The sequence below is a fragment of the Acomys russatus genome, chromosome 20 (genome assembly GCF_903995435.1).
Source record: "Acomys russatus chromosome 20, mAcoRus1.1, whole genome shotgun sequence".
Classification (NCBI taxonomy): Eukaryota; Metazoa; Chordata; class Mammalia; order Rodentia; family Muridae; genus Acomys; species Acomys russatus.
In genome coordinates, this window is record NC_067156.1 from 68,435,439 (window position 1) to 68,455,448 (window position 20,010).

Sequence of the window (20,010 nt, forward strand, 5' to 3'; positions counted from 1 at the left end):
GCTTCACAGTGTATGCGTTGTGTACACTACCACAGCTGCCCTGCAGCGTCTGTGTACACTACCACAGCTGCCCCACAGTGTATGCGTTGTGTATAGTACCACAGCTGCCCTGCAGTGTGTGTGTACACTACCACAGCTGCCCCGCAGTGTCTGCGTTGTGTATACTACCACAGCTACCCTGCAATGTCTGTGTACACTACCGCAGGTACTCTGCAGTGTCTGTACTGTGTACACTATGGCAGCTACCCTGCAGTGTCTGTGTACACTACTGCAGCTCCCTGCAGTGTCTGTGTACACTACTGCAGCTGCCCCCGCAGTGCCTGTGTACACTACTGCAGCTGCCCCGCAGTGCCTGTGTACACTACTACAGCTGCCCCGCAGTGCCTGTGTACACTACTGTAGCTGCCCCGCAGTGTCTGTGTACACTACTGCAGCTGTCCCGCAGTGCCTGTGTACACTACTGCAGCTGCCCCGCAGTGTCTGTGTACACTACTGCAGCTGCCCCGCAGTGTCTGTGTACACTACTGCAGCTGCCCCGCAGTGTCTGTGTACACTACTGCAGCTGCCCCGCAGTGTCTGTGTACACTACTGCAGCTGCCCCGCAGTGTCTGTGTACACTACTGCAGCTGTCCCGCAGTGCCTGTGTACACTACTGCAGCTGCCCCGCAGTGTCTGTGTACACTACTGCAGCTGCCCCGCAGTGTCTGTGTACACTACTGCAGCTGCCCCGCAGTGTCTGTGTACACTACTGCAGCTGCCCTGCAGTGTCTGTGTACACTACTGCAGCTGCCCCGCAGTGTCTGTGTACACTACTGCAGCTGCCCTGCAGTGTCTGTGTACACTACTGCAGCTGCCCCGCAGTGTCTGTGTACACTACTGCAGCTGCCCCGCAGTGTCTGTGTACAGTATCACAGCTGCACTGCAGTGTCTGCGTACACTACCGCAGCTGCACTGCAGTCCTTTCAGAGCATTTTTACGTATCCTTATTTCTTGTGAAGTAAGTCTGGAAGGTGCTTTCTGATCAGTTTGCTACCAGAGAAACCCTCGGGGAAGGCATGTGAAGGGGAAAGGACACGGAGTAAATTAATCAGTTTTATTTACCTTATGAAATCAGTCTCATACAGACACAGAATCTCAGGTCCTGTGTTAGGACTCCCAGTTAGTAAGAACCTGAGTGCTTTCAGCCAAAGGTGGTTGTTGAATGTTAACAAAAATCCAATGGATTAGGGCCGGAGAGATGGCTCAGTGGTTAGCAGCACTTCTGGCTCTTCTAGAGGACCCAGGTTTGGATCCCAGAATCCATACCAGGTGGCTCACAACCGTTTGTAGCTCCAGCTTTGAGGGGTCTGACAGTTCAAGGCCTCTGTGTGTGCCTGTACTCATGTGCACCCCCCACCATAATTAAAACAATAAAGTGAAGAAGCAGGGAACTAGTAAGCTGCACCCACACCTGAAAACACATTGTTTACTTGGTCTTGTTTCGTGGTGTAGATTCCTGGGGAAGTACATACCTTAGGATTTTACATGAGATAAAGCATTTAGAATCTTTGTTTTGTATCTTTACTGTGATAAATGTACAACTCAGTGCCTACCTTTAGGACACTTACGAATATTGTGGGAAAGCACCTAGGTGAGGTGGCTGTGCCTGGTTTCTAGGACAGTGGCTTAACTTTTAGGTTCTAAGGTTTCTAAGGGGTGAAGACCAAATTAGAAAATGAGGTTTCGGTTTAATCCCAACATGTTGTATTTTCAGAAGTGTTGAGGATTTTAGTAAGCAGACCAAACTTAGCCCAGCTCCTCTGAAAGTGAGTTCCTTCCCTCAGACCCACCCAGTAGTTTTCCTATTTTTTTTTTTTTCCATTGAGAGAGCGCATTCCCCCCCAGGCATAATGGAAACTGTTACCAGATTTCCAGTTATTTCAGAGTAGAAGGACACGATTGTAGTTGAGAGTTCCCAGTGTGGGCACTGTGTTGTACAGCCTGCACACCCAGACGTCTCCACCAAACCCTGTGTTAAGAAGCCCTGTAAGTATAAAGGTAGAGCTGTGTGGGTCTCCCAGCCCTGCGAGGAGCGGCACAGCAGAGTCTTAAGAAGTAGTAGTTCGGGTGTAATTTTGTCTGGTGATCTCACCCTGCTGTCAGTTTACTAATTTTACATTTTGCTGGGAGCAGGAGGAAAGTTTGTGCCAGGCAGCCGAGGTTAGCAGGCCCTGCTTCCACGTCACTGGGTGTTTGTGTTCAGGCGTCCAGACTTAAATCTGGGAGGCAGACCTCATGACTTCCTTAGGACAAACGAAAACACTCAGGAGTGAGCTTGAAGCTCATGAGGAGAGGGTGCTAGGTCTCTCCAGAGTGATGGCCCCTCAGCCCTTCCTGGTGTGCATGTGCTGTTGACACTGGGAGACTCAGCATCTCTCCTCTCTAGAGTACGGATATGCAGGGGTGAGGGTGATGGGTGCAGTCCTGACAGAAAGGCTCCTTGAGGCCCAAGCTGGGGGAGTGAATGGTTACATGGGTGTATGTGCCTTTATCTGTGCCCCTGGAGTTATAGTGTGTGTGTGTGTGTGTGTGTGTGTGTCTGTCTGTCTGTCTGTCTGTCTATACATACATGTGTACATTGCTTTTTAGGAAGGGTCTTGCACTGGGCTGGGGCTTACTGATTAGGTGGGGCTGTCCGGCCTCAAGGATCCTTATTTCTGCCTTCCTGGCACTGCACCATCTTGTGGGTTCTTGGGATGAGGCTGGGGTCTCAGCTTATGTGGTAAGTGCTTCACAGACTGAGTTCTTTTCTCCACCTCAGTTGAGTGGTTTACCTCACTTAGTGATCACGGACACGTCCAGGCCACAGAAGATGATGAGTGTCGCCCATCCTGATAGCTGCGATTTCAGACAAATACAACACACACATTTTTGTTGCACAGAAAGTAGGCATTGCCAGTTTCTTGATCTCTATGGTCCATTGGATGATCTCCTGGGGTACCTCTGCAGAGAAGTGGGGTGTGCAGCCAGGCCGCTCTGACTGGCATGTAGCTCTGGCGCAGTCTCACAAGGAGCCTCTGCTTGGGTGGATAGTATCACTTTGTGAGGCTGCCCATATGACCAAGCTGCCATGCGCCCTTCTTCCCTCCATGCAATGTACTGGCTGCCTACAGGGTCAGATGCCTGCTCTTGCTTTGCACCTGGAAATGAATGTACAAGGAAACAGGAAACCAGTGTGCTTAAGTCTGTAAGAAATGGCTACGCTAATGCTGAGAAAATGAAGCTGCCCAGGCGATGCGGCAGTACTACCAGGCTGTGGCTTTGAGAGCTTTATCTGTCCTGTCTCCATCTATGCTGTCCCTCTGATCACACCGGAAGAAAGCAGGGTGTTCAGGGCCCGTGACCCCAGCTCCCTTTTCTGGTGAGCAGCTGCATGTAGCTTTTAGTAATGACCAGGGTAACCCCATGGGAAGTGGGGATGTCCTTTGTTCCCCAGAGGTGCTTGGGAATCCAGCTAGACAAGGGCGCTGGGTTTTGTCCTATCATTGAGCCTATGTGGAGAAGTCCTGCAAGGCTGCCCCCCCCCCCATGGGTGCTTAGGGTCACTGCCACCTTGTTTTGTATCTCAAAGGTCCGAGCTTTGGGATCCCCATCTCCCCATTACGTCCTGTCCAGTGTTTGCGCACAGCCTGGTCGGCCATGCTTACCTGTTCAAGTGCATTTCTAGTTTCCCATCTACCTTCTAGTTCCGGGTTCAGCCGTCTCACACCAGTGGCCTTGGCTCCTCCCTGCCTGACCTGGTTCCTGTGTTAGTACTCTGCTGCCTCATACTGGCATGGCATCTCTCATACTGCTGTTCCAGGTGTGGAGTCCTGGCTCTGCCAGGCCCCTCTTCCTGTCCGTGGGTCTCCTTGACCACACCATCCCTCTGGCCAGGCAGGTTGGATAGCTGTGTTGCTTTTGGGTAATGCCATCTTCTGGGCTGATTGTTTTGGGCATAGCACGGTGCTTGCTGACTGAATCTGTTAGGAGCCCGGCCTGCCTGTGCCCCCCGTCCCCCCACTGGCCGGTGCCCCTGACCAGAGGTAGCTAGCTGGGCACACGTTGATCCTGTGCTAGGGAGGCCTGTGGGGAGAGCTGTGTGTAGAGGGGCAGCGATCCTGGGACTGCAGGACTCCAGAGGGAATGCCGCCCTCACTACTCTGGACGATGCATTTTCTCCCTGCTTTACACTCTCCTAAATGGGCCAGGATCTGGAGGGCAGGAGTGGAGCCACCCCTGCAAGCTGGTCTCCCTTTTGAGTGTCCCCTGGAGGAGGAGATGCCATTAGCGGCTTAAGAAGAGCATCTCATAGAGCTTGGATTAACAGTTCCACTGAGGCTGGACTTGGGTGTGTTAGAAGCAGGAGAGGGGTTCCCTGAGGTCTAAGACTGTATTTCCTATGTTTGGGTTGGGGGGCGCGTTGCACAGAGATGGGTTTGCATATGGGTGTGCCCTTGTATCACTGCCAAATTCTGGAGTTTCCTCCTCCCCTTTGCACCTCATCCCCTTTTTTCCACAGCTTCTTTTTCATGGGGAGGCTCACACATCTGAAGGTGGAGCTCCACTCTCAGCTCCCCAGATCTGTCAGAGTCCGTCCCTCAGCCACTTAGAGCTAGGTGACACAGAGCAGTATGCGCACCCTCTCTGGGCCCAGTTCCTGTTATCACACAGTGGCAGAATGGTAGTGATTAAGTGTGATGCGTGGGCTGACAGGGCTACATCCGTCTGTCCATCCGTCCGTCCATCCCATAGTGTGTTTATTTTGACCGGTCTTTGTTGGGAACCAGGGTGTCACCAAGCATTCTGCTACCAAAGCCCATCTCAGCTGTGTATTTAAAACAGCTCGAGACACATGGTGCTGGCTGTTGGCTCTTGCGTAATTTAGATTCAGCTTCTGGGGTGAGGGTTCAGTTGGTGCATGGAGGGTCTTGAGGGAGGACAGGGGGCTCCTAGGCCTGGATCTCATTCCAGGTTTGTGCCTTGCCTCTTTTGGAAGCCCTCGTCAGACAGTCTAGCCTCGTCTTTCCTCATCTTTGTATTTTTATTTTAGTGCCTCCCCGCCCCCCACTGACATGCAATTTAAGTTAAGGGGACAGTTGTAGGAAAGCATACATTCCCCCAAAATGTCTTCTGACTGAGGCCACTTTTGTGGTTTTCTGTACCTTATAGAACATGCTTCAGTTTTGTTTTCATTGGATCTTCAGATATTGGAGAGATAGATCCCTGCTGAGCCTGCACTTTTCTTTCCCCACTTACCCAGCCTCCGCACGAGGACCTCTGACCTTACACGGAGCGATTGTCAAGATGTGAAAGGTCCATGCCAGCACCATGGCTGCACAATACAGGTGACTCTCGGGGCTCCCTCTGTCGGATAGCAGCCTTCCCCCCCCCCAATCCCTTCTCCCACCCTGCAGCAGCTCATTTCTCTGCCGCCTCTGGCTTGTGACTGCTCTTCACTCTATCTCCAGTACAAGGAGAACCTGCTCTGTCTTGGGCTTCTCGCGCCTCTTGGCTGTTGGAAGGGAGGATGGAAGGGGACGTGCTCCACCCACTCCAGTGTACTTTAGCTTAGTCCCCTGGGTCGTCCATCATGGAGTGGTTTAGAAGGGGGTGCACTTGGCAGAGGTGCTAGTCCCCTCGCTCTGCAAGGGTGCTGATCTGGGACTTCCCTGATTCCTCCATGTCTGATGGGTGTCAGGCCCATGGCTCCAGGAAGCAGTTTTAGAAAGGCCCTTCCCCTGAGTTCCCTAGACAAAAGGCTCACTGCTCGATGGCAGAGAGTAAAACCCTGTGTGTTCCTTCTTCAGCTGTGGCCGTGAAACCTGGGCTGGAAGTCAGCTCTTGACATACAACTGTTGGGTTTAGGTGCTAGGGCCTGTTAGTGTGCAGGAGACAGACTCTTTAAAGACCAGACGCTGAAGATGAGGGGAGCTGACTATGGCCCAGTGTCTGGTCCTTGTGGCTGATGACTCCTTGGAGGTGATCTGATGTGAGGAGGCCGTGGTTGTCATTTGCGACATGACACATACTTGTAATTGTGTGTTGCCTGTAGCACAGGTTGTGTGTCACTTGAGTATTCTCAGTTTTGATTATCTTGTTCCACTTGGGCCTGCCCAGCTCCCCAATGTTGAATAATCTCACAAAATCATAGACTTCAAAAAAGATCTTTTAAAATTTAATTCGTTAATTAATTAATTCACTTTATATTTCAATCATAGCCCCCCATCCTTTCCTCCCAGTCTCACCTTCCCCTCCCTTTGTCCCCTCCCCTATTCCTCAGAAAAGGGGAGCACACCCCCAATACACTCACCCCAGGTCATCAAGTCAACATCAGGACTGAGTTTGTCCTCTTCCCCTGTGGCCTGGCAAGGCAGTGCCATCAGGGGGAAGTGACTGAAAAGCAGGCATCACCTAAGAAAACGCAGGGGGAAAAAAAGTATTTTTAAGCGTATATGTGAAATGACCAGGTATAGGACTCTGCAGAGGTCTTTCAAGCTCCTCATACCTTTCTGCAGGGTTACCCTGCCATGTTCTGTGGCCTCTGGGGGAGGCAGGGCGGGTGGTGTGCTTCCTTCTCTGTGACTGGGGCCTCCTAGCACTGCTGCCTTGACTCAGCAGTGTGTCCTTCCACTCAGTGCAGGGGTTTCCGCTCTTGAGCCCACTGACAAGCGTCTCATGGTCCTTCAAAGGAAGGGTGTCTGCATGGTCCCATAGGCAAACAAACAAACAAACAAACAGTGTATAATTTTAGCACCAAGAAATTAGAAATATTTTATTATGTACCTGGGGAAGATTACACTCGTGTCACTGTCCAGGCTCACCACCAGGTGCGTGTGTGTTAGTCCGTGTTTGGTGGGAACAGTGGCACACCTGTACTGATGGTCTTGGAGACATCCAGCTGATAGTGCTCTGTTTACCCGATGGACAGGTCTGTGTGTTGGCCACAGATTGGCCCTGTACCCAGTGGTTTCTTCGTAAAAGTGGATGCTGCTCCATGGGGCTGTGCAGCCTCCAGAAGAGGAGGACATGTCTGCCCTGAGTGGCTGTGGTGTGCTCTAGGCCATTCAGAGGGTTCAGTGTTTTGTCCTAACTCTGTAGGTGTGACCCAGGATACTTTGGTGAGGGAAATACTTAGAAATACAGATGTTGTAAGGGAGATGTTGAATAAATGTTAATCCAAATGACATTTGGCTGGGACGAGACAGAAAGATTTGGGTAAAAGAACCTAACTATAATGATAGGAGGAGCAAGTGAGGGTGCTGAGGTGGAGGTGAGGTGCACAGGAGCAGTGGCCCTGTGAGAAGAGCTCCACGTGAGGCTCACTGTGGCCTGCAGGTGAGTGGCTGGCATCTGTCCTCTGCAGTGGACTTGCTACTCATGCCACTGCTGCATGCTGGGTGGGAAGGGAGTGCTGGCATTGGCTGCGAGCCTGCATATACCAGGGCTGTACGCTCTGAGGTGACTGCCTCATGTTGCTATTGTGTTTTTGCTCATGCAAAAGTTCATTGTCCTACAAATAAGTTCATGACAAGACAAGAAATTGTGGGTGACCATGACTTCATACAACCCTCTCCTTCCCGACATCGGCCTTGTTAAGCTGGGCATCTGAGTGGTTCTTTGCAGACCACCTGGGTCCCAGATACATGAGATTCTGGCCCTGGTGGTCTCTTTGGCCCTGTTTGGCCAGGGGAAACTGTCACGATCCCCTGTTGTATGAAAAGATGGTCCCTGCCATTAATGGTGATGACCTGCTGGCTGCCTTGGTCAAATGGCCCCTGGAGCAGTTACCAGTGACCGGTTGAAGAGTCTTATTCAATGTGCCTGGGAACAGCCCATTACTTCTTTTAAAGTAGAGGCGTAATCACTGTGGTTCAGGAAAGATTTGGCAGCAATACAGCATGGGTCCCGTCCTGTGAAACAGGAACCCCTTTCATTGGTGGCTCCTGCTTGTGCTGTGTGAGTGTGACATCCACAAGCTGCGTGGCTGTGGTGTGCGTGGTTGATGACCAGAGGCGTAATGGAGTGCTGTTCATGTTGTATCTTCAGATCACATCCACTTGTGGGGCCCAGGCATGCTCTTGGGGCACCTGAGTTAGCTTTATGTAGACATGGAATTTTGGAGACTCTGGAAGGGTGACGTGGAGTATTGGAGTGGAAGGGACACAGCCCCAAGAGACATGTCCAGACTGTCCACTCCGAGCGTCGTTGTCTAAACTAGACTCAAATCCCATCAGACATGAGCCTTGCATTGCACGTTGAGTGCTGGGCACAGTTGGTGACAGCAGTGATGTGGAGTTTACTTCTGCCAACATGGGGGAGTTTAGCCTCTTGCTGGGTTCTGATAGGCACATGAGTGGTTGGTGCGACTCAAGCCGAAAGCTCAGCACAGGGTTTTCTAGGCATGGTGCTCATTTGTGAGTGAGTGTATTCCTTGGTTTACACTGTTATGTCAACTGTGGTGGGATGCTGAAGTTGGTGATTTGGACACGGGTATGGAGTGTGGACATGAGAGCCACCTGCAGGATTTTAGTAAGGTCCTCTGCAGAAGAGGCCCCACCTAATGGATGCCAATGGCTCCTTTCTCCTTCCAGTGGCTGAGCATGTCACCTGTTGCTGGCGTGTGTTGTGAGAGGTTGACTGTTCTTCTCATGTCTGTCTCATGGAACTGAAAGTAGTCACGGGAGTCACTGCTATGCATGCCACTCTGATCCCCTGGCTCCATCTCTCACGTGCAAATGCCATAGAGGGGGCTGCAGCCTTTGCAGGGGGTGCCGAAAAGCCTGGCTGCTGCTACATTTCCATCAGAAGGCGCCCCCCAGGACAGGAATGTTTCCTGTTCTGAACAGGTTTTTGCCAGAAAGTTTTACCCTTAGGGCCTCAAGTGTGTATGCATTGGCCATGTGTGCTGAGAATCCACACACAGGACTGCCCTGGCTGTGGTGGAGGCCTGACTCTTGCTGGGAAGGGAAGCACTGCTCTCGCGGACATTTGGACCATGGGGAAGGGCATGGGGATGCTCGGGATGACAACATATGCACTGTCACAGTGGTGAGGCCAGAGCACATTTGTTTACTGAGTGTCTCTCTCAGACACAGAAGGGGGCAGAGGCAGCAGCTGCGAGGTGTTGGGATGCATCAGCATCGTCCCAGAGCCCACAGTAGCTGCTGAGCAGACTCACTAGCAGAAGTGACATGCTTACAATGTACTCACACTTACACCAACACGTGACACGTGCACACACTCAAAATGCAGGCACACACTGCAGGTGCCCACTGGCAGGACCACGTGGACTCACATGTTCACAGCCGTTCTTCACAAATGGATAGTTACTTCTCCGATGCGCAGTTGGTGGGTCCCCAAGTCTCCATTCTCTGTGACTCTAGGCCTTGCTTCCCTCCTGTCTCTTCCGGGCGATGCAGATTCCCCATGGGCCCCTCTTGGTAAGGACCACACACCAGCAGCGTCTCATGCATTAGCACCACCAGAGAAAGACAGCGTGAGCGTCTGTGGCCGTCATGCCTGCTTTTAGAAAGGTTTCCTTTCGGGTGGCTTTTCTCTGAGGACTTGGTACCTCAGGAAGAGCAGCTGCTCGTGGCGCCTGTGTTGTGAGGGAGCTGATCTTTACTGGTTTAGCCTATGCACTGCTGCTTGAGAGTGTGTCTGTGGCACTTTTGCTGGGATGCTGTGAGGACAGGCCAGGCGGGGAGGGGTCCGGTGGCTTCCCACTGTGTCCCTGGGAAGCCAACTTGAAGGGTAGAGACAACTTCTCTCTATATTTCAAGTCTGGGTTAATGTGTTTTGGAAAGTATATCCTTAGGGTGAAAGAAGTTGGGTGTTCAGCACTTTTCCAAGTACAAGACCCAGTAAGGGGCAGGTTGCAGTGAATCTGGTTCCCCACCCTCCCCCACCCCCCATGCAGGAGCAGACCAATTTGCCCAGGTTCTGTGGTCAGCAGGTTATGCATATACACAGTGTCATACTGGCTCACCTGTAAATACTTGAAGATCTTTTTTTCTGCTGTGTGTAGTTACACTGACAGGCTGTACACTCCACTGGTGCTCTGCAGCGTAATCCATCAGCAAAAAGCCTGAGACCTGCTCTGTGGCTTTCCCTGTTGCAGATGGCGCGGGCAGGACTGAGCCCCACAGCACTCTCTAATGGACACAGATTCAATGCAGCAAAGTGAATTTTGCAAAACAAAATAAACTCACCAGGAAATAAAAGAGGGAACAGAAACCAGGGCCTTGATACATTGGAGTTTTGGTTGCAGAGCTGAAAAGCCCACAGCACCTGTGTCAGGCACTGAAGTCACAGTTCCCGGATTGACATAGTGAATCGCGTGTCTTGTGGCTGCATTCACGTACGAGTGTGTGGTGGTGCAGTTTAAGCTCCATCCTTGGTGCTGAGAGTACTGACAATGCAGTGTTGGGGCATCTGGGTGGGAAGACTTGCTGTAGAGCCACCGAAATATGCTTTGTGTGTACGCCATCTTATTACAGAAGGGACTGGCTCATCCTCCTTGAGACAGCCCCTGCGCATCCCTCTGGGAGCCCAGGCAGGTTGAAAGTGTTCAGGCAGAGGCGCTTTCTCCTCTTGTTGCTTCATGTATATTAGAGAATTGTGTGGGATCTCACACAGTTGCTTTGGCGGACACTGGCGGCTGGGTCCTTTTAGTTACCAGTGCCAGGTTCGTCACGTGAACTGCCTGTTGTCCGCAAAGATGAGCCTCTAACGTTTGCAGCCACACACCATCTCTGCAATGGACAAGTGGCCGTATTAGTGGTGAGCCTGAATCCCTTCCTCTGTTACCAGCCATGTGTGTGTGTGTGTGTGTGTGTGTGTTTGTATGTCTGTATGTGTGTTTGTGTTTTCGTAAAACACTCATGTGTAAGTAATAACCAGGTCCACACAGCACCATGTCTATGGATAGGCATGGCCTCCCGGGCTCCATGAGCCACACAGCACCATGTCTGTGGATAGGCATGGCCTCCCAGGTTCCATGAACCACATAGCACCATGTCTATGGATAGGCATGGCCTCCCAGGCTCCATGAACCAACCACACAACACCATGTCTATGGATAGGCATGGCCTCCTGGGCTCTATGAACCACACAGCACCATGTCTATGGATAGGCATGGCCTCCCGGGCTCTCAGGTCCCATTGCCCTTTCCCTATTAGCTGCTTGCTAAATGACAGAGGCCCAGTAGCCCCACCCTCCAGGTCCCACCTTGCTGGATGCAGGATGCAGGATGCAAGATGCATCTGTTTAATCTCTGCCTGTCTCCTAGCAGCACCTTGCACATCTGCTTATTTGCATTGGACACATTAGAGAGGAGGTATCCAGGGCTGTATGTGCTCTTGGTTACAGGGGTGGGGTGGGGTGGGGTGGGGCAGGTAAGGGGACAGGAGTGGGAGGAATGATGGGGTCAGTCAATGTGTGCGTGATTAAGTGACATACACTCACAGCAGTCCTGACCTTGTCACAGCAAAGGAGCTGACCTTATACAGCCACACGCTTAGCGCAACATGGTCTTTGGGTTCTTGGAAAAATGTTCATAAGCAACTCTGTGATTGACATGAGCCAGTGTTTTTCTGAGCCATAAGGTCTAACCTTCCATATGTCAGGGCCTTTGGAGTCTAAAGAAAGCACTTCCCTAGGGGCTCACAGGGCGGAGCTCAACACCTGGAGACTAAAAAACATTTCTTCGTTTTATGTTTGCCTTTACCAAGAAACTGCCACTGGGTATGCCTTCCAGGAGCACTGTCTTATGTCTGCAGGATCAGTCATGGCCACTGTGTGTACAGCCCAGTCATGGCCACTGTGTGTACAGCCTCACATGCATTTTTGTGGCTGGAGAGCACAACAAACCCGTGCGGCGAGTTAAGGGAGCTTTTAGCTTGCTGAGCCTTTTGGTTGTAGCAAGGGAAGTCTAGGGGGCCCAGCACCCTCAAAGCTAGAACCTACTGCAATGTGTCAGCGAACATGCCTGATGGGAAAGCAGAGTAAATCCCACGAAGTGTGACTTCATGTTCTCCCTAGGAGTCAGTCTTTGTAAACATTCTCTGATGGACCCCCCTCCTCTTGCGGCTCCAGCTGCCTAGCGGAAGGGCTATGTGTGTTAGCGATAAACTGGGTCATGTTACTGCCACTCCTGGCAGCCGCCAATCTGGAAACTTTAAGTGGATGTATATACACACGCATACACACACACATACACACATATGCACAGCATTTTTGGCAATCAATCCTTTTGTAATTTCAGTGTGTATTGATTGATGTCTGCATAATGGCACACAGAGTCTTAAGTCAAATGTCCTTTTCAGCTCTTCTACCAAACATACTCAGTTCAGAGCATTGTTGGCACCAGGTGTCTAAGGTCTTCCTTAGATTTCAGTAACATTGGTGACTGGAGTGTTTATTTCTGCCGTGAGGTAACAGAATGATTTTTGAGGGGTGTCTTTACTCACTGGCCTGCCTCTTAGGTACTAGTTAGCAGGAAGTCCAGCAGCTTGCTGTGGGCAGTCATCTGCTTTGTTCCTGCCAGCCCTTTCATTAATGTGCTGGTGACTTGGGTGCTATTTCACAAAAAAGCAGAGGACCGAGATAACGTCAGCTTGATCGCAGCAGCAGCAGCAGCTCTGTGCTTTTTCATGGGACGGGGTAGGTGTTAGGTGAGAGGCGGGAAGCAGGGCAGCGTTTGGAGTGGAGCAGGTTTCTATTGCTTGGGCATAAGTGACAGAGTTCTTTGTGGAAACAGGTTGTAGCTAACGTGTGTTTAACACTCAGCTGAGAGAAAAGGTGCCTTTCTGTGGAGTTGTTTGTTTTTGCTACTGTTCATTTTTAAAACGATTTGAAAAAAGGTTTGTGTTAGACACCAGGGTGGTGAGGACTGTCTGCTGAGGTAGGTTCTGTGAGAAGTCTCCTGGCCACTTTAAACCTGGACTGTTTAGAAGTTCTGAAGGCTCCCTGACTTTTGCCAATGGTTTTGAAAATAAGAGATTTATGTGTTTCCATTTCCCCCCCTTCCTGCCCCTTCAGTTTTCAGCATCCCTGAGTTATTTGCAGCCATGGTCTTAATGGTGATGCTAAAGTCTGAGCTGCTGGCTGGTGCCACAGTAGCAGGGGAGCCCAAGCGCCTGTGGGGCCCTGTGGAACAGCCCTTTGTAACAGCGCACTCCATCCAGGCTGCCCAGATTCGGGGGTTTCTCAGAGCCTGGAAGAGGGGGTCTTCATGGAAATATCCAGAGGATCATGTTGCTGGGGAGCTTCTTTAGGAGTATAGGTCGACTGTGAGACCGTAGCGCTGCTCTGTGTGGCCTGGGAGGGGACAGATGCACATGCACGTATCAGGAGAGCGTCTCGGAGCAGCCTGGCGCCTGCCGTCCTAGCCCCATGTTAGCTTTGTGATGTTTACTTTCCTAGTGACAAGCCACTGATACAAGACTCAGAAAACAGCAAATCGTGAACAAGTCACAGAATGTGTTAATTTGAGAGTAGGGCCTGACAGGTAGGTATACATACTGGGTGCTCTTGCACTTTGATTTAAAACTCCAGCCTTGTATTCGATTAAAGTCTCTGCTTACTGCCCTGTAGGTAGTGCTACTAACTAGGAGAGCACTGTCCTTATTCACTCTGAGCGTGACCTTTGGTCCTTCACAGAGGTTTCTTACCCCTCCCACCCCCTTTTTTATTTTAAAGATTGTAATTACTTTGGAAGATGGAGTGTTTCTTCTATTTGGCTTTTTGTTAAAAGGTAACTTCCTTGCAGAGGAACCCCATTTTTTTGTTTTGTTTTCTGTGATTGCACATGATGTCCACTGCCCCAGTCTGAGGTGCAGAACTAAAGGTCTTGCTGGAAAAACCGAGGATTCATAGAAAGTCATGTGGACGCTTTTCTGTGTCTGGGGGCTGGTGCAATGGCACTTGCTTTAACTTATTTGGAGTTTGCTAAAATTTAAAGGAAGATTTTATCTAAGACAGTGAATTCTGCCATCTGCACTCCCTCACCTCCCTTTCCGAGTGAAGTGTAGCTACAGCCCGCTTGCAGGCTTGCAGACTGTTTTTAACAGAGACACCCTGGCTCCTTGTTCTCTGGGGCCTCTCAGCCAGGCTTGCCCAGGGCACTACTGCCCTCTCTGCTGTTTGTCCTGTGTGGAGGAGGTGGGGGGAGGGCCTCCAGGGAAGCAGTGTATGCATTCAGGTCTTACTGTTAGAGTGCAGAGGACTCCTGTTCATAATGGATTCTTGATGGTCTGAGGCCACAGAAGCCCGCAGGCCCAGCCCTGTGGCCTGCACACTCCACAGCAGTGAATGCGTCCCTTCATGGACCTCCGAGGGACCCTAGTCTGGGGACACTGAACCACAATTGTTCATCCTGTGCCGAATGGCTTGTGAGGAGAGGGCCTCTGCATTGTGGTTAGGGCATTCCCCGTTTGTTCAGATAATACGTGTTTTGTCTACAGAAGTCAGATAAGCTTGCCCAAGATGTTAATGATGTATTTTAATTCATGGCTCATAATTCTGCAGTGTGACTTGCGAGGCCCTTTCATTGTCTGCAGAAGAACAGGCTCACAGTGTACTGCAGGACAGACCGGCAGCTCCCACATGGCGTGTGGGGTGTGCTGGGCCCTGGAGTTCCTGGAGCTGCCCAAAGACATGGCCAGTGGAGCTCCCCGCATCTTCTGTGACTTGCTTCCCAGGGCCTCTGCCCTTCTGCCTCTGCAGACAGGCTAATTCTACAAACTGATACGTTGACCCTGGCCTCTGGGCCTCCTGACCCCCGGGGCCCATGTTCCTAGGCCTTTCCCTCTGTTCCCAGAGCAGGGAGCGCATAGCTGTGTCCCCACTGCAGGTCTCTAATCCTGGCAGGCACCAGGCTCCCTTCAAACCCAGTTTCTCACTGGAATAGGCTTCAAAAGGACACAGACACAGAGAAGTCACCTGGCCTTGGGGAAGCCAGAGCAGTGTGGAGTGCAACAGAGTTAATGAGCGAGTCAGAACTGAGCAAGTCTTAGGCTAGACAGAGCTTTGAAGGCAGCAGCACTCTGGACTTACCTCCAAGTCAGTACACCCAACAGAGTTCCACACTCACTTCCCCAGCCGGACAGAGGGAGCCCTAATCCCCCCACCTCCAGCAGATCAGAGGGAGCCCTAGTCCCCCCCCCCCCAGCAGGACAGAGGGAGCCCTAGTCCCCCACCCCCAGCAGGACAGAAGAAGCCCTAGTCCCCCACCCCCAGCAGGACAGAGGGATCCCTAGTCTCCTACCCCCAGCAGGACAGAGGGAGCCCTAGTCCCCCCCCCCCCAGCAGGACAGAGGGAGCCCTAGTCCCCCACCCCCAGCAGGACAGAGGAAGCCCTAGTCCCCCACCCCCAGCAGGACAGAGGGATCCCTAGTCTCCCACCCCCAGCAGGACAGAGGGAGCCCTAGTCCCCCCACCCCCAGCAGGACAGAGGGAACCCTAGTCCCCCATCCCCAGCAGGACAGAGGGAGCCCTAGTCCCCCACCCCCAGCAGGACAGAGGGAGCCCTAGTCTCCTACCCCCAGCAGGACAGAGGGAGCCCTAGTCCTCTACCCCCAGCAGGACAGAGGGAGCCCTAGCCCCCCCTCCCCTCAAGCAAGTCAGAGGGAGCCCTAGTCCCCCACCCACGGCAGGTGCCCTCCCCCAGCATGTCAGCAGGAGCCCCAGTCTTTCTAGCCAGCAGATATGTTGAGGTTCCTGGCTTGGGTTTCCTCCCTCCAGGCCTTGGTCCTCCCTCTAATACAGCTTTGGTTTCAGGTTGGTACTGTACGTCTCACTCTGGAAATTAGTGGATATTGGAACATATTTGAAAATCTACTTTCTCAGGGTGCCATTCTGATAAGTAGCTAGTTTCGGGGTGTGAGTGGGGGATAGGGAAACTGTGTAGCCTTTGCTGTGTGTTGATTCCAGTCACAGGCAGAGAGCTCAGTTGGGCTGATATGGCTTCACATAAAAATGTCCCTACAACCATGACAAGGCTGGCTGGGATTTATAATGTGTCCTGCTCAGCTCTCAGAAAAGGTTTGTCTAAGATGTTGGGGAAAGCCTCAGGGCCTTCCTGGGTTAACCCCACTTGCTTCCTTGTACTGCCTGCGGGTTGGCTGTTGCTCCTTCCATGGGGGAGGGCTTTGTGCCTGTGGGTGGAGGAGGAAGGTCTTCATCGATCTTACAACATCCCTCTTAAGTATTGAGGCGTTTCTCAAATTGAGTTAGGGAAAGGTAGTTTCCCGTACTGTATTCCTGAGCACCCAGCTTCTTGGAGCTGGTATGGAGCGGGTGATGGCCAGCAAGGTGAGGTGGAGAAGGGCCCAGAAAAGGGGTGAGAGTGAGGCAGGCTCCAGAGCCTCTCTGTTTTCCTTTGTGTTTCTTACTGGAGTGGTATTTGAAACCTGCGTAATGTCTTTGCAGGTAAATTCCCAGTTCCACACAGCTACCATGAGGTCCGGGGCCTAGGTGCCTCGGTCACCACATTTGACTTAGAAGTGTGACTGACCCAGCAGTGTTCCTCGAGTGCATTTGAATGGAACCTGTATTAAAGATGGGAAGCCGGGCGTGGTGGCGCATGCCTTTAATCCCAGCACTTGGGAGGCAGAGGCAGGCGGATCGCTGTGAGTTCAAGGCCAGCCTGGTCTACAAAGTGAGTCCAGGATGGCCAAGGCTACACAGAGAAACCCTGTCTCGAGAAACAAACAAACAAACAAACAAAAAAAGATGGGTTCCGTAAAATGTCCTGCTGTTGAGTGTGTCGGCTGAGTACCATGGTGTTCATGGCCCTGGGTGAGCGCTTCTAACTGTGTGGACTAACCTGGTGAAGAGTAGGATCAAGGGCCCTGGAAGTGCGCCAGTCACTAGGGCACCTCAGGACTGTCCAAAGCTGCCATTTATTTTGTCCCTTTGAATTTACTGAGTCAAACACACCATGTCAGTGACAGGGTGTCTCCGGCTACTTCACTGACATTTTGTTCAGTCATTTGGGAGTCAGTCACTAAAAGTCTCTGCGATGCCAAGCCTCTGTACTGAACATTGCAGCTCATGTGCCTTTAAATTTGACCCACGGAAACATTACGGGGCTCATAGCATTACTGTCACTGCATTTTGAGGATGGAGAAACGGAGAGAGGGGAGAGAGGGAGAGGAAGAGAGAGAGGGAGGTATGGGAGCCTCTCCCATGTAATTCTGAGTTTCAGCCTTGGAAACCAATTGGTACACAGTATACAAAACCCACAGAGTATCTCACGTAAGCCCTGCTGTCCTTATAGCAGCAGAACACGCCTCTCTCGGGCCAGCTCCGCATCCCTGTGTGGCTCTGGCCTGGTGGCCATCCAGGCTCAGGTAGCAGGCTAGCGTGTGTTGGCTGTACGAGGCTGACTCCTTTCAGGCTGAGGGGCTTTCTGGAAGCTATGGTCAGCCAGATGCTGTTGACTGTTTGGTTACATCCTACTTCGTCATGGCATAGCACACGCGTGTGAGTTGTTGCCCATCAGGTGTGAATGTGGTGGGTGAATCATTGGAGACGGTCCTAGCCGCTGTGGCCTTGGCCTTTAAGGACATAAGGACAGTAGGTTTGTATGAGTGGTTGGACATCACAGTGATTGCTTCACCCATCAGCCTTCTGCGATCAGTATTTGTGGTCAGCTTTGCAAGTGACACCATTGATTAATAGTTGGTTTGTGGCCCCTGAGTGACCCCATGGCAATCTGAGGTGGAACAAGGCCTTGGTCCCAGCCTGCATTAGGAGGAGCAATGGACCAGCCTTGGTCCCCACGCAGGGTTCCTTAGCTAGTGGAAACCGGGCTTGACTGTGGGCTCTTTTGCAAGGCTGCTGTCTTTTCCTCAGTGCCATTAGAGCTCTGAACTTCAGCCTTGGTGGTTCTCTGGAGCTTTATTTCAGGGCTTCTTACTGAAGAGGAAGGCTGTGCTGCTGTGGCTCTGAGTGAGTGAGTGCCTTCCTGTTCAGTACAGGAGCTGATAGCTTGGGCGGAGGGGGCTGTAAGCTAGTTTGGGGGATGGCTGGATAGAAAATGGAAGCTGAAGCTGACACACACACACACACACACACACACACACATACTCGCACACACACTTGCGCATACATGCACTCGCATGGACACACCATCTCTGGGTTGGTGAGGGCGGGTGTCCATCTGTGCCTGGGATGGTTGGAATCAGACTAAGCATTGAGGCGATAGGGAAAGGAGGGACAAGCATGTGTCACTGGGCGAGCAGAGCCCCACAGAGCCCCACATGGCTCTGTCCTGTCTTTTCCGTACATCTCCCACAGCTAGGAGATGTACCAAGGGTGTGAAGTATGGGGGAAGGTGAGGGGCCAGAGGACAAGGTTAGCTGGGTGGTGCGGTCACAGAGGTAGGATTCCACACCTCACCCGTAGCTGAGGCTGAGCAGGCACCCACAGGCCAGGTGTTGGGCTATATGCTGCAGATGTTCACTTTTACTCTGGGTGCCCTGTTGGCTGCCGCTGTGGTCTCTGCTTGCCTGTAGCTGTGTTTCCGAGTCTTGTCTAAGGTTCTGGCATGTGACTGCTTGCTTCTCTGGGGTAGCCGAGTGGTACTGGATGCCACAGATGGACATGCATTAGTACACTGGGGTCTGACGTCACTTCAGGTCCACTCACCTCCAAGACTCTGTTTTTCTTCTCCATAATTTATCGCTATATAATTCTTTAAATGTGCAAGACTTTTATACCCTATTTTGTCTTTAAGTTCAGTGTACATAATTTTCATTCATATTTTTATATGTTTCTTATTCAGCATTTTCAGGGGTAGCAAAGTAATGTCTGAGAAAAGTAATGTCCTAGGAATCATTTGCCTTTTATATTACATCATTGTAAATAACTATACAGCCATATAAGATTCCTTGATAAAGTTACTTAAACCGGCTTGTCCTTGAGACGTGGTCAACATCTCACCCTTTATCCACCTCAAGAAGCTTATAATTTTGCTTTACTTTTGGAGCCAGTGAGCTTTGGGCTCTGTATCTGCTGTTTGGCTCTGTTGGGCAGTCGTTGGAGGAGCCTGGAAGGCAGGCTGCCCATCTTGGTCTCCATATTGATCATTTCGTTGTCCTAGGGATCTGTAGGGGGCACTGCCTAGCCTGGCCTGCCAATGTCCACTTAGGTTCCATGGAGACCTGTAGGGGGCGCTGTCCAGTCTAGCCAGCCTGTGTTCATTTAGGTTCCTTGGAGATCTGTAGGGGCGCTCTCCCTGCATGCTTGCACATGTTCTGCAACAGCTGACTCTGGAGGGAAAAGCCCTTCCAACAGATGCAGCAGCTGTGCTGTGGCAAGCAGCCTTGTTCCAGTCCACCTCATGGCTCCTGCAAGCCTTAGGTGGTCTGAGCTCTCTCCTCAGCTCCATCCGGGTCAGTCTCAGAGTTCTACCTTGTGGAGTGTTTGTGGTCCTGCTGCTGTCAAAGTACGCAGTCCCTGAGAGGATGCTGGGACAATGCCTGCCATAGCCAGTGGTTTGCAGCATGTGCTTCCTCTGCTGGTTGGTCCTCTAAGGCTTAGCTCAGCAGCTAGGTTCAGGGGATACTCAGAGCTCGCAAGGAACTGGTACCTAAGGTTGTTTGGGAAGAGATCCTGATGTTCTTGATTAAGACAGGTGTGACCACACTGCTGGATAAAACAAAAACTAGGCATGTGGCTTTTTGTGTTTTGTAAAATTCTGCACATGTGAGTCGCCTCCCCTTCTGTGTGTGTTTATGTGTCTCTCTCTCTCTTTCTCTCTCTGTCTGTCTGTCTCTCTCTCTCCCCCCCTCTGTGTGTGTGTCTGTCTGTCTGTCTCTCCCCCCTCTGTGTGTGTGTCTGTCTGTCTGAACGTCATACCCTGCTCTGCACTGGACGTAAGCATATAGGCTATCAGGGTTGGGTGGCTGTCATGTAGTGGGTAGGGCCCTCTCATTCTCTCGGGGATGGTTAGGTGCGGAGTGGAGTGAGCACATTGTGTGA

At 51.6% G+C, this 20,010-nt stretch overlaps 1 protein-coding gene across 1 annotated transcript in view; it reads left to right on the forward strand.

Annotated features, from left to right (window-relative positions):
- The window catches only part of Znf516 (zinc finger protein 516), a 45,153-nt gene that overhangs the window by 22,237 nt on the left and 2,906 nt on the right, over window positions 1-20,010 (forward strand). The gene's annotated exons all lie outside the window — the stretch shown is intronic.